This window comes from Macrobrachium rosenbergii, chromosome 9 (genome assembly GCF_040412425.1).
Source record: "Macrobrachium rosenbergii isolate ZJJX-2024 chromosome 9, ASM4041242v1, whole genome shotgun sequence".
NCBI lineage: Eukaryota > Metazoa > Arthropoda > Malacostraca > Decapoda > Palaemonidae > Macrobrachium > Macrobrachium rosenbergii.
Genome location: NC_089749.1, coordinates 9,660,162 through 9,671,670, shown reverse-complemented (window position 1 = coordinate 9,671,670; position 11,509 = coordinate 9,660,162). Strand labels below are relative to the sequence as shown.

The 11,509-nt window shown below is 37.3% G+C and overlaps 1 long non-coding RNA gene across 1 annotated transcript in view; it reads left to right on the top strand.

The window, feature by feature from the left end:
* Positions 1 to 407: 407 nt before the first annotated feature.
* LOC136841434 (uncharacterized) overlaps positions 408 to 11,509 on the top strand; it is an 85,190-nt gene continuing 74,088 nt past the window's right edge. Inside the window, exon 1 of the long non-coding RNA XR_010853947.1 lies at positions 408 to 545. This is a non-coding gene — a long non-coding RNA (uncharacterized lncRNA). The remainder of the gene's footprint in view (positions 546 to 11,509) is intronic.

Below are 11,509 nucleotides of genomic sequence, written 5' to 3'. Positions count from 1 at the left end.
ATATGGTTTCAAGTAGCTCAGCTGCCCGCGGCCATTGAATTTAGACGATGTTTCATGTTGTATGCTGTAATAAATAAACTTGCTGTTTTTTTCAGTTTATGTGTAAACTATCTAAATTTAGGCTTTAAACGTCGTTTCTTAGTGGTTTATGTTGATGTGCTTAGTCGTATGTGAAGGTATTTTGCCTAAATTATTAATGTTTTAATTGAAGTTCTGGAATAAGAATATACCACCATAAAAAAACCTTCTTTTAAAAGCATCATCCTACCACAACCTACCAGTTTAATTTGATAACCAAATCTATTATAATCAAAAACACATTTCTGGTGCCGACTGCCATGGTCATTTCAGCGCTAGAGTAAGTTTACTTAGACTTACTAATCATTCTCTCGCTTTTTCTCCCTCAGGCCGTGATCAACAGTAATGCTGAGCAGAAATTCCACCAGAATTCGTTTCAGTCTTTTAAACATCTTATCGGTTCAGCGAGATACGACAAACGGAAAGCCCTCCCCATTTCTCTTGGCATACAAACGCCTACACGGCTGGTAAGTTCTTCACGGCGTTAGACTTATGTTTGAACCAAAACTTGCATGACAGCTTGTTTTAGACTAACCCGGTAAAAAATATATTAATAATTAGTTTATTCGTATAATTTCTGGGTTTCAAATGCTGATAAATGAATTTTATATTGATTTTAGGTTGTATAAACAGTTTCACAACTCTGGAAAGAGGTGGGGTCTGAGAACACCTTAACACTTGTAGAATTTCCTACCCACGACATTCCACGAAGTATACGAAAGACATTGCATTTTGAACGTGCTCCAGCAAAACCCCCTCATCTACTGTATAGAGTTTTTTTTTGCTCTAGAGAGAGAGAGAGAGAGAGAGAGAGAGAGAGAGAGAGAGAGAGAGAGAGATGAAAGTCACTGCCTTAATTATATAACTGCGAGACAGGATGCTGAATCTTTAGTTTAGTGAACTCTATGTATACGTATGTGGTATGCTTCTTGCCTCGTCGACCTGTCTTTTTTTTTGTCGTATATAAATTTGAAAGGAGTATTATTCATCATCCAGTCTTTTCAATAAGAAATTATTCACATTCAGTCTGAGAATATTCCTCCGAATAATAGCATCTAATGACGCTAACAATGTCCAACGTAAGACCTACATTCAGGGAGCGTCCTAACGCCTCAGTCTATGGTCTAACCGGACGGACGCGAATGTAGGGGTTGGTTATGCAATGAGCCAAAACTTTGAAGAAGGGACGTGATGAAGTTTGAATGCAATTTTTTTTTATATAAAGCTATTGAAAGCCCGTATTCCTAAATTAAATCAAGCAGCGAGTCCTAATGAGCCGATGCAGGCAAGCTTGGTATTGCCCGAATTGGCAACTCTTCAGACGCCCTGTCGCTTATCGGAGCATAAACAAACCCGAACCGGTGAATAGGCGAAACCCCTTTTGTTTCCATTGATAGACATCTTATTTCTCCTCCGTCTACATTTACGCAAGCTGTAGTGCTACTTTTGACAAGAACAATGTGGCTTTATCTCTAAGGGAACTGGGAGGAAATAATGACAAGAAGCAAAAGCAGCGAAACAAAGGGAAGAACATAAAAAACGGACAAATGCAACAATAACAAGTGCACCAAGGGTACGAGTTAGCCGTTACTATAATCGCTGGAGGGTTGTGGGAGGGGGAGGGGGGGTGCAGACTCGCTCTGGGAGAGGGGAGAATTATAGGTTGGGGGGGGTGGTTGGTCGTCGAGGGAGGATAAAGAAGGGGGGAGAAACTTCCAAGAGAGGAAAAGAGGGCGAGATTTGTGGCGTTTGATGAACTGTTCTCGCAGATGAAAATGGACTTGGGAACGTGGAATCTTTCGTGTAGGCCTAAACGTACTACAGTAAAACTTAACAAAGATTTGTTCATAATACTCAAATAAAATGATCCTACATCTAGTGCATTATTCATCAAGTTTGTATGAAGTATCAACATCCCCCCCAACATCCCCTCCCGACCTACTTTGCTTACAAGTGATTAAAGAACCCCAAAGATGATATATAATAAACCATTTCTACCCTCATTTTAGTCTCACCCACCACACGAAAGAAACCGTTCCCGAGATGTGCAGTGTCATCACTTATGGATGAGTGTGTTTTGTTTTAATGCATCTCTTGACCTAAAAATAGACGAATAAATGAATAAAAAAAAATATACAAAGGAATGCCTGGTGTCTAATTTCATAATGTGTAGAGCGTGTGGCAATGTTTTGGAATTCCTGGAGTTAATTTTTTTGTATCTTCTCGAATTAAGATGCCCTCTTAGTTTTCCTCCAATTCAGTTTTTTTATTTTTTTATCTGGAATTAGCTCAGTCGTATAGTTGTTTCTTGATTTTAGAAAACTTTTTAGTACTTTTTGGACTTAGATTTAATGTTTTATATATAGAATTGCTCAAGTTTGAAGCAGCTGGTGTGTTCATCATAAGAGTGGCTGATATTTACGGGAACTGCCAAAAAATATATATATATATTCTTTCAGTGCTGTGTAACCTTAAGACAATTCGACGTGTAATGACGATAAAAAAATGTTTCTTATTAGGCCCCGTGGAACTGAATTCACCATACAATACCATTATAAGTTGGATTCCATTCAAAATGTGCTACGTTGCAAGATGCATAGCGCATTCAGGGTCTAGTACTACCTGTAACACCGGCCATGGCAACATACGTAGAAGGCTTGCAGGACCGTCTGTCGATGTCAGTCACACCTAAAATGGTTCTCCTTGAACCTTGGTTTCCCCGGCTGAGTGACCATTGGCTCTCTATATATAATGTATGCTTCGTGCCCTTTCTCAAAAGTTGATTTTACTCTATAATAGCCGCCATTAACTTGGCTTAGTCCATTTGCAAGTCCGCAAGTTTGTTGAAACCATATTGGTTCCCACTAGTCCCATGTCTGTTCATAGACCGGCATCATGTGTTTTATTACAAAATATCCTCTCTCAGCCGGCGATGTCTGGATGGCAACACCATAAGCTGCAATATGGCCTGATGTGGGGGAGGAGGGAGAGAACATGCCGAGGGAGAGAGGGAGGGAGAAGGGAGGGAGGGAGGGATAAGAGGAGGAAGCACTGGAGAAGCTATGCAGCGAGATTTTCGCCAAGAGGAAACTGAAAGTTTGAAAATGACTAGGCTTATTTTCTGAATGCTTGGGAATAATCAGTAGCTCGTACGTCTTTTCATAGACTGAAATGAAGTGAATGCCTTAATTAGACTGTCTGCTTGATTGGGGTATATATGAGAAGGTGGATGGAGGTGGGTAGGAACCTGGAGAGGAGGGGAGGGGGAGAGAAGGGGGAACTTGACATAAGGGTGTGAGGAAAGAGGACTTCGCTGAGCAGTCATCATGGTACCAGCATCATGTTGAGTGCATTTTTAATGTTTTAATAAATGCTTCGTTGATTGCCAGTATCTTTGCTGTTGGCGAGTCTTTTGCATGTTTAATCTACGATGAGAAATTACAGATTCTGTTCATGTTGCTTAAGCGTAGGCCTACGAAACTTGAGCTTTGTACTAGCAAGAAAGGCGAAGGATGGAAGGAGTTAAGGATACGACAGAGCATCATTGTCATCCTCGTGCAGACGGGGGGGATAAGTCGATCCCGCTGAAGGCATGGAGGGTGTAGGAGGATGGGAGGGGTGGAAGGGGAAGGGGGTAGGATTCTGGTCGTGGCAGCGTGCCCAGGGGCGAAATCTTCCCCGGATTCAAACGCAGAGGAGGAGGCAGGGGCAGCAGCGCCAAAGGTTGACCTTTTGCTGCAGACTCGTGGAAACAAAGAGAGCCTAGGCGCATGTTTGTTCCCGGTGACTCTGTTGTTGTTACGGCGTTGCTTTTAGGATACTTGACGGATACAGATGGTTAGCAATTCGAGTACTTATGGTTATATCTAACCGAGGCATACATTGTTGATTGTATTCAAGAGAAGTGGTACTATTTCTCACGCTATTTTTGAGACTAGTACTACGAGGAAAAGTTCAACACTGCCTTGATACAGCTAATGAGGTCTTTCCGGTGCGGATAAACGTAGCTGGGTACTATTTTCGGTTTAATCAATCACAGAATTAATTAAGAACATGAACCTCAAATCAATGGACGCCAGTATGTGTTGACTTCCTGTCCCCAGGCTGAGCAAGGTGCTGCAGTTTTTCATGTAGACTGATTGTTAGGATATCGTCTCACAGTAACCCCTTGATATAAAAGGGATGTATAGGAAATCTGGCTTCGGGAGATTTTGCAAAAATAAGCTAATCACCATTAATTCTGTATTTTTAGAGGACTCCCTCCTATTCAGGTTTTTTTTTCCCACAAGTGTTAAGTGCAAATGTTTCTCTTACAATGATGGGCGATTCGTGACCCACGCTACAACACAGGGATTATAGGCCTTGCACCAGCCTCTTGTTTCCCATATCCAGCGTGCGTTTGTGTGTGTGTGTGTGTGTGTGTGTGTGTGTGTGTGAGAGAGAGAGAGAGAGAGAGAGAGAGAGAGAGAGAGAGAGAGAGAGAGAGCATTTCTTATTTCTGTAAACTGTGAATAGGTCTTGCTTATGACTGCAAGGTGCTCTGGTACACTTGTCCTGTTTCCAAGTATGAGAGAGAGAGAGAGAGAGAGAGAGAGAGAGAGAGAGAGAGAGAGAGAGAGAGAGAGCAATACCTAGCTTTATCATGACACAACCTTGTTATTATTATAATTATTATTATCATTATTATTATTATTATTCATAAAACAAAGCTTATTCCAATGGAATAGACCTACTGTACCTAGGCCAGTAACTTAAAATCCAAGAAGCTTCCAGAGAATATTATGGTGTTCATTTGAAAGAAGTTACAGAAGATTCAAGGAATAGGAAATTTCGAAAGAAGAGATCAGTTATCAGAAAAGAAAGGTAAATTAACAAAGCAATAAGGAATGCTTTTGTATAGTGCAAAAAAATATATTAATGTTGTTAAAAAAACTGAAAGATTTTAGAAAAATGGGATGGAAATTCTTAGCTCAGATAGGGAAATAAATAAGTTTAAGATTGAAAGGAATTAAATAAACAAGACTTTGAATTTTAGTGTAGCGTGGCTACAGTTCTGATTATAATTGAAGAGCCTTTTGAATTTATATAATGTAAAGGGTATGGATTTAAAATCTTGTACTTTCACGAAAGCTTAAAGATTTAACTAGTTTATTTTATTGATTTAATTAATTTCTTGTTTTTTTCCATTAAAACTCAGTTAATAAGAAACATCTCTCTCTCTCTCTCTCTCTCTCTCTCTCTCTCTCTCTCTCTCTCTCTTTCCATTTTATTCTTCTTTAGCTTTACTTCTTTTAGATTACATTTTATTCTTCCTTTTACTCTCTTTTACTGGTTTTAGAATATTCTAAAACAGATCATTGCACATGATGTTGTTGCATGGTCTAATAAGTCTTTGAGACATCTAATCTCTCTCTCTCTCTCTCTCTCTCTCTCTCTTTTAGTAGACGTTAGAAGACGAAAAAAATCAACGTTTGACGTAACCAAAGCTAAAACGAATTTCATTATGAAGGGAAAGGGCGCCGCTCTGACCAGCTCTGACCAGTCCTGTGCGGACAAAATTGTCTGACTAGGCGGTCAATTACCTATGGAAATTACCGGAGACAGACCTTATTCCTTAGACCAGTGGTTTTTTTTTTTTTTCAACCTGTGGGCCATGGGCAGTTCTGAGAGTGGGCCCAAGCTACGGACATCTTCAAAACAGTATTTAAAAAATGAACAGTCATTTACAGTAAATGCAGGCCACAAATGTAAAACTAATCAAGTGTTCCGCAAATGCTTAATAATAATTCTATGATCATCATTACACAATTCCTGAAGGGCAGTGGGCCATGAGTATTTAGGGATGCCAAAACTGGGCCATGGGCGTAAAATGGTTGAAAACCACTGCCTTAGACCCTGGTTTTCTCGTAGTCAAATCACTGACAGGTTCTCAGGGTGGGATTACGAGCTTGTGCTGGCATAAGGCCCCTCCAGTTTGTCCGGGTAACACGTATATATTTAGATAGATTAGGGTTAGAAGGGACGGCGTTTCCGAGTTTTAGCAGTTTTTGGCAACCTTGATTATACCCAGGCTTGAAGTTTATTTTTTATTATGATTTGTATTTTCATTTATTTATTGTTTAATTGTATATTTATTTATTTATATTTGTTTCTCTTTCTATTTATTTATTTATTTATTTATCTTTCTATTTATTTATTTATATATTTATTTGTTTATCCTTCTGTTTATTTATTTATTTATTTATATATTTATTTATTTACCTTTCTGTTTATTTATTTATTTATTTATTTATCGTTCTATTTTTTATTTATTTGTTTATTTACTGACTTATCTCTCTGTTTATTTATTTATTTGTCTTTCTGTTTATTTATTTATTTATTTATATATTTATCTTTCTATTTATTTACTTATCTTTCTATTTTTTATTTATTTATCTTTCTGTTTATTTATTTATATTTATGTTTATTTATTTATTTATCTATTTATATATTTTTCCATTTATTTATTTATCTTTTTATTTATTTATTTATCTATTAGTTTATTTATTTATCTTTTTATTTATTTATTTATCTATTAGTCTATTTATTTATCTTTTTATTTATTTATTTATCTATTAATTTATTTATTTATCTGTCTATTCATTTATTTATCTATTAATTTATTTATTTATCTATTTATTTATTTATTGATTTATTTATTTATTGGCCACCTCGTGTGCAAAGGATTTAACACATTCACCGTCATGCAACAACATTATTTTTGGCATTACTGTGAGACATGCCTGCATATATGCATAAATTAAAAAAATAAAAACTTGTCACTAAAAATTTATTTATATTCAGGAAGTTAAACTGGCCGTGAACATTCATAATTTAAATGGTCAGACATTTTAATTACGTGTATTTTATTTGTATATATTTCTGGACCAGAAAAAATTATATATTTTCATTTTGACTTGTAATCTCTCCACTTCAAATTTCTGGAACCTAATGTTATAAAAAAAAATTATTATTATTATTATTATTTTTTATTATTATTATTATTATTATTATTATTATTATTCAGAAGATGAACCCTATTCATATCAGGAGATCTCTCTCCAAAGAAATGGTTATTATTATTATTATTATTATTAATTATTATTATTATTATTATTATGATATGATGATGATGATGATGATGAACCCTATTCATATGGTAAAAATTATTGATTCAATTATTAGGTTATTATTATTATTATTATTATTATTATTATTATTATTATTATTATTATTATTATTATTATTATTATTATTATTCAGAAGATGAAAAACCATATTCATATGGAACAAGCCCACCACAGGGGCCATTGACTTGAAATTCAAGCTTCCAAAAAAAAATTATTATTATTATTATTATTATTATTATTATTATTATTATTATTATTATGATGATGATGATGAAGAACCCTATTCATATGGAACAAGCCCACCACTGACATGAAATTCAAGAAGCTTCCAAAGAATAAGTTGTTCATTGGGAAGAAGCAACAGAAGTTAAAATACAGAAAGAGATCAGTCATTAGAAAAACAGATAAATTAACAAATCAATAAATAAATATCAATAAAAATGTCAGTCAATTATTAAAATACAAGAATTGTATTAGGGTAGTAATGCATTGCATCCTCGCTTGAATTTCTGAAGCTAGCTGTTCTGTAACAATAGATAGATACAGGATAGATAATGATTGAAGATAAAGATACATAGTTCGATTACCAAATAATGATTTTCGTTTCTCTTTGTAACGGATTCAACGTATCAGCCAAAGATAAAAATAGACAAAGAATCACAAAGAACAGTGAAACAGTTTGGTCTCTTTTCTTTGTCACTATGGTTCACTGTATCAGATAAATTTAAAAATAGTGTTAATTTTTCCTATTTCCTTTGTCATAGGACTTATGATTTACAAGACAGTCAATAATATTCTCTTATCCCGTAGGGGAGGTAGTGACGTCAGTGCACCTCGTGCGGTGCACTGTAGGCTTTACTTAAGGTTCTTTATGATGTCCCTTCCAAAGGCCCCTAGATGCAACCCCTTTCGTTCCTTTAACCGTACCTCCGTTCATATTCTCTTTCTTCCGTCTTACTTTCCACACTTTGAGGTTTTCTTCCAGTTACACCTTTCAAACCTTTTTGCTGTCAGTTTGCGTTTCAGCGCTGAATGACCTCATAGGTCCCAGAACTTGGCCTTTGGCCTAAATTTAATACTCTGTTCCAATATTCTCTTAAGTACAGTGGTTCAGGATCTCCAGATTTTGTAATAAATTAAGTGAATTGGGATTCTTGAAAATTAGGCTGTTAAGCCAAGCGCTGGGCCACTTTCAGCCATTCAGCGCTTAGGACAGTGAAAAGATGGACGTTAGAGTGGTTGGACAGCAGCAAGAAGGAAGTGCGAAAGCGAGAACGGAGATAAAGTAAAAAGGCTAAAAAGTGGGTGCAGTTATGGGTCTAGAGGACGCTGCAAGCACCCTTTAGTAATGCCTACAGTGCACCACGTGAGATGCACTGTGATGGACCTTTATTGTCTGACGTATAAGAAGTATTTGTGGTCACGAAAACATCATAATCTTTTATAAACCTAAGTTTATAAATGAACTCAAGTTTCTTCGGCGCAATCGAGTTTTCTGTACAGCCGCCACAGCGTGTAATCAAGGCCACCGAAAATAAATCTACCTTTCGGTGATCTCGGTATAATACTGTATGAGCCGCGGCCCATGAAACTTTAACCACGGCCTGGTGGTGGCCTATCTTATATCGTTGCCAGAGGCACGATTATGGCTAACTGTAACCTTAAATAAAATAAAAACTACTGAGGCTAGAGGGCTGCAATTTGGTATGATTGATGATTGGAGGGTGGATGATCAACATACCAATTTGCAGACCCTCTAGCCTCAGTAGTTTTTAAGATCTGAGGGCGGACAGAATTCAGGGAAAACGGACGAAGACGGAAAATTCCAATGCTCGGCAGTAGAGGAAAGGATGGTCACTATCCTTGCAGTACGAAGATCTGCGATTTCCGCAGAATAAACGGGAGAAGGGGTGGCCTGCGGGGTGTTACGCAGTGGCTGAAGAGACAGAGAAACCAGTTGTAAGGAGGAACTAGATAAGAGAGAGAGAGAGAGAGAGAGAGAGAGAGAGAGAGAGAGAGAGAGAGAGATCGGCGCCTCTTTATTAGATTCAGAGGGTAACCAGATACCACAGTTCTTCTTCTTCTTCTTCTTCTTCTTCTTCTTCTTCTTCTTCTTCTTCTACTCCTTCTTCTTCTTCCTCTTCTTTTTCTTCTCCTCTCCTCCTCCTTCTATTTCTTCTTTCTTTTCTCTTCCTCCTCCTCCTCTTACTTCTTCTTCTTCTTCTCCTCTCCTCCTCCTCCTCCTCCTCCTCCTCCTCCTCTTCTTCCTCCTCCTCCTCCTCCTCCTTCTTCTTCTTCTTCTTTTCTTTATGACACCGAAAAACCACAAACACTCAGCCTCTCTCTCTCTCTCTCTCTCTCTCTCTCTCTCTCTCTCTCTCTCCTTCACGAACCAAAGTCGTGACTCCGACTGAGATCTTTTCGTCCCATTTCTTTTCTCTCCAATGAGAAGGAAGAGAGAGAGAGAGAGAGAGAGAGAGAGAGAGAGAGAGAGAGAGAGAGAGAGAGAGGTTATAGGAATGAGTTTGCTCCATGCTTAAATATATGGCGGTCAGAAGATTCCACAGCTGCGCTCATTAGGCCAACTATTCGACCCTATACATAATTATGCCCCCTCAATAATCAAGTTCGCATATGGTAAGTGTCTGTGTTTAGTGTAATTAATAATGACGATAATAGTCCTCATAAAAATCTCATAATTGAACGAGTCACTAAAATGACGAAGAAATGCACAATGGTGTAAGTGTGAATATATATATTAGAAATTTATATGCAAACGAGAGCTTTCGTGTTTTAAGTGTGCTTTGAGAGAGAGAGAGAGAGAGAGAGAGAGAGAGAGAGAGAGAGAGAGAGAGAGAGAAAGTTATAATAAGATAGGTATATGAATATGAGGACTGGCAAATAAACTAGTACACCCCCTGTATTTGTATAATCATTACTCTTCCAGTGTGTTTTAAGTGTATTTTGATTGTTATTATTATGCAGTGTATGTAATCTGGTAGTGTGTGTTTATGAGTTAAACGAGAGAGAGAGTTATAGGAAAGTGATAGGTATATAAAAATGAGGAATTGGAAAATAAAACCGGCACTCCTTATATTGTACAATTGTATGCATTTGATAGTCTCCAGTCGGGTTTGAAGTGTATTTTGAGTATGTGTAAGTGTATGTGCGTGTGTATGTGTATTGAGTGTGTGTGTAAGAGAGAGAGAGAGAGAGAGAGAGAGAGAGAGAGAGAGAGAGAGAGCGCCTTTCTCAAATACAAGGAACCGACTCACCCCGCTTATCGAGACCAAAGGTTTTAAGAGAATGTTCCTGGGGTGTCTTATCGACGAACGACAACAGGGAAACCCGTTCTTCTGTTGAACGTGGAACGTAAGAGGAGCCAAGAACGTGAAAGCAAAACACACACGAGTCTGTGTCGAAGTGAACAGGATTCTTCACAGACAAAAAAAAAAAAAAAATAACTGTTTGTGTTGAGAAATTTTTTTTGGACGTGAAATTACGAATGGTATAAGTTTCTGAGCAAGGTTTACTGTTCAAAATGAAAATGTTTTTCAGGAGACTGTGACAACTCTCTCTTCTCTCTTCTCTCTCTCTCTCTCTCTCTCTCTCTCTCTCTCTCTCTCTCTCTCAGTTTAAAGCTTAAAAGAAAGCTTCATTAGAGGACTATCTTTCTAGAGATAAGTGAGTCATGATGTCTCCTCGATGGACGGACTCTTGTAACCTCTCTCTCTCTCTCTCTCTCTCTCTCTCTCTCTCTCTCTCTCTCTCTCTCCTCTGTCAAGGGCATCGTCTAGTAATGGCGTTTGGTCATATTCATATGGAACAAACCTATTAAAGGGGCCACTGACTTGAAATTCAAGCTTCCAAAGAATATTATGGTGTTCACTGAAAGAAATATCAGAAGATAATAGGAATTCTAGAAAGAACAGGTCAGTCAATTATTAGAAAGCGAAACAAAAGATAAATTAGTAATTTAATAAACGAATAGACAAATATGAAAAAATTAATAAAATTTTAGGCCACGTGACAGTGAATTGACTGTAGTGAGAATCAGTCGGATATGAAAAAGGGAATTTGAAAAAAATATTAAAATTTTAGGGTACGTGACAGTCAGCTGACTGTAGTGAGAATGAGCCGGATATGAAAAAAAGAAATTTGTTAATAGTCTCATACTAAAATCATAGATCAGAGTAGGATGGAAAATACCTCCCGAGGTCATCCTCCCAAGGGAATATGGCCCAGGGTGGGCCAAAGTAAAT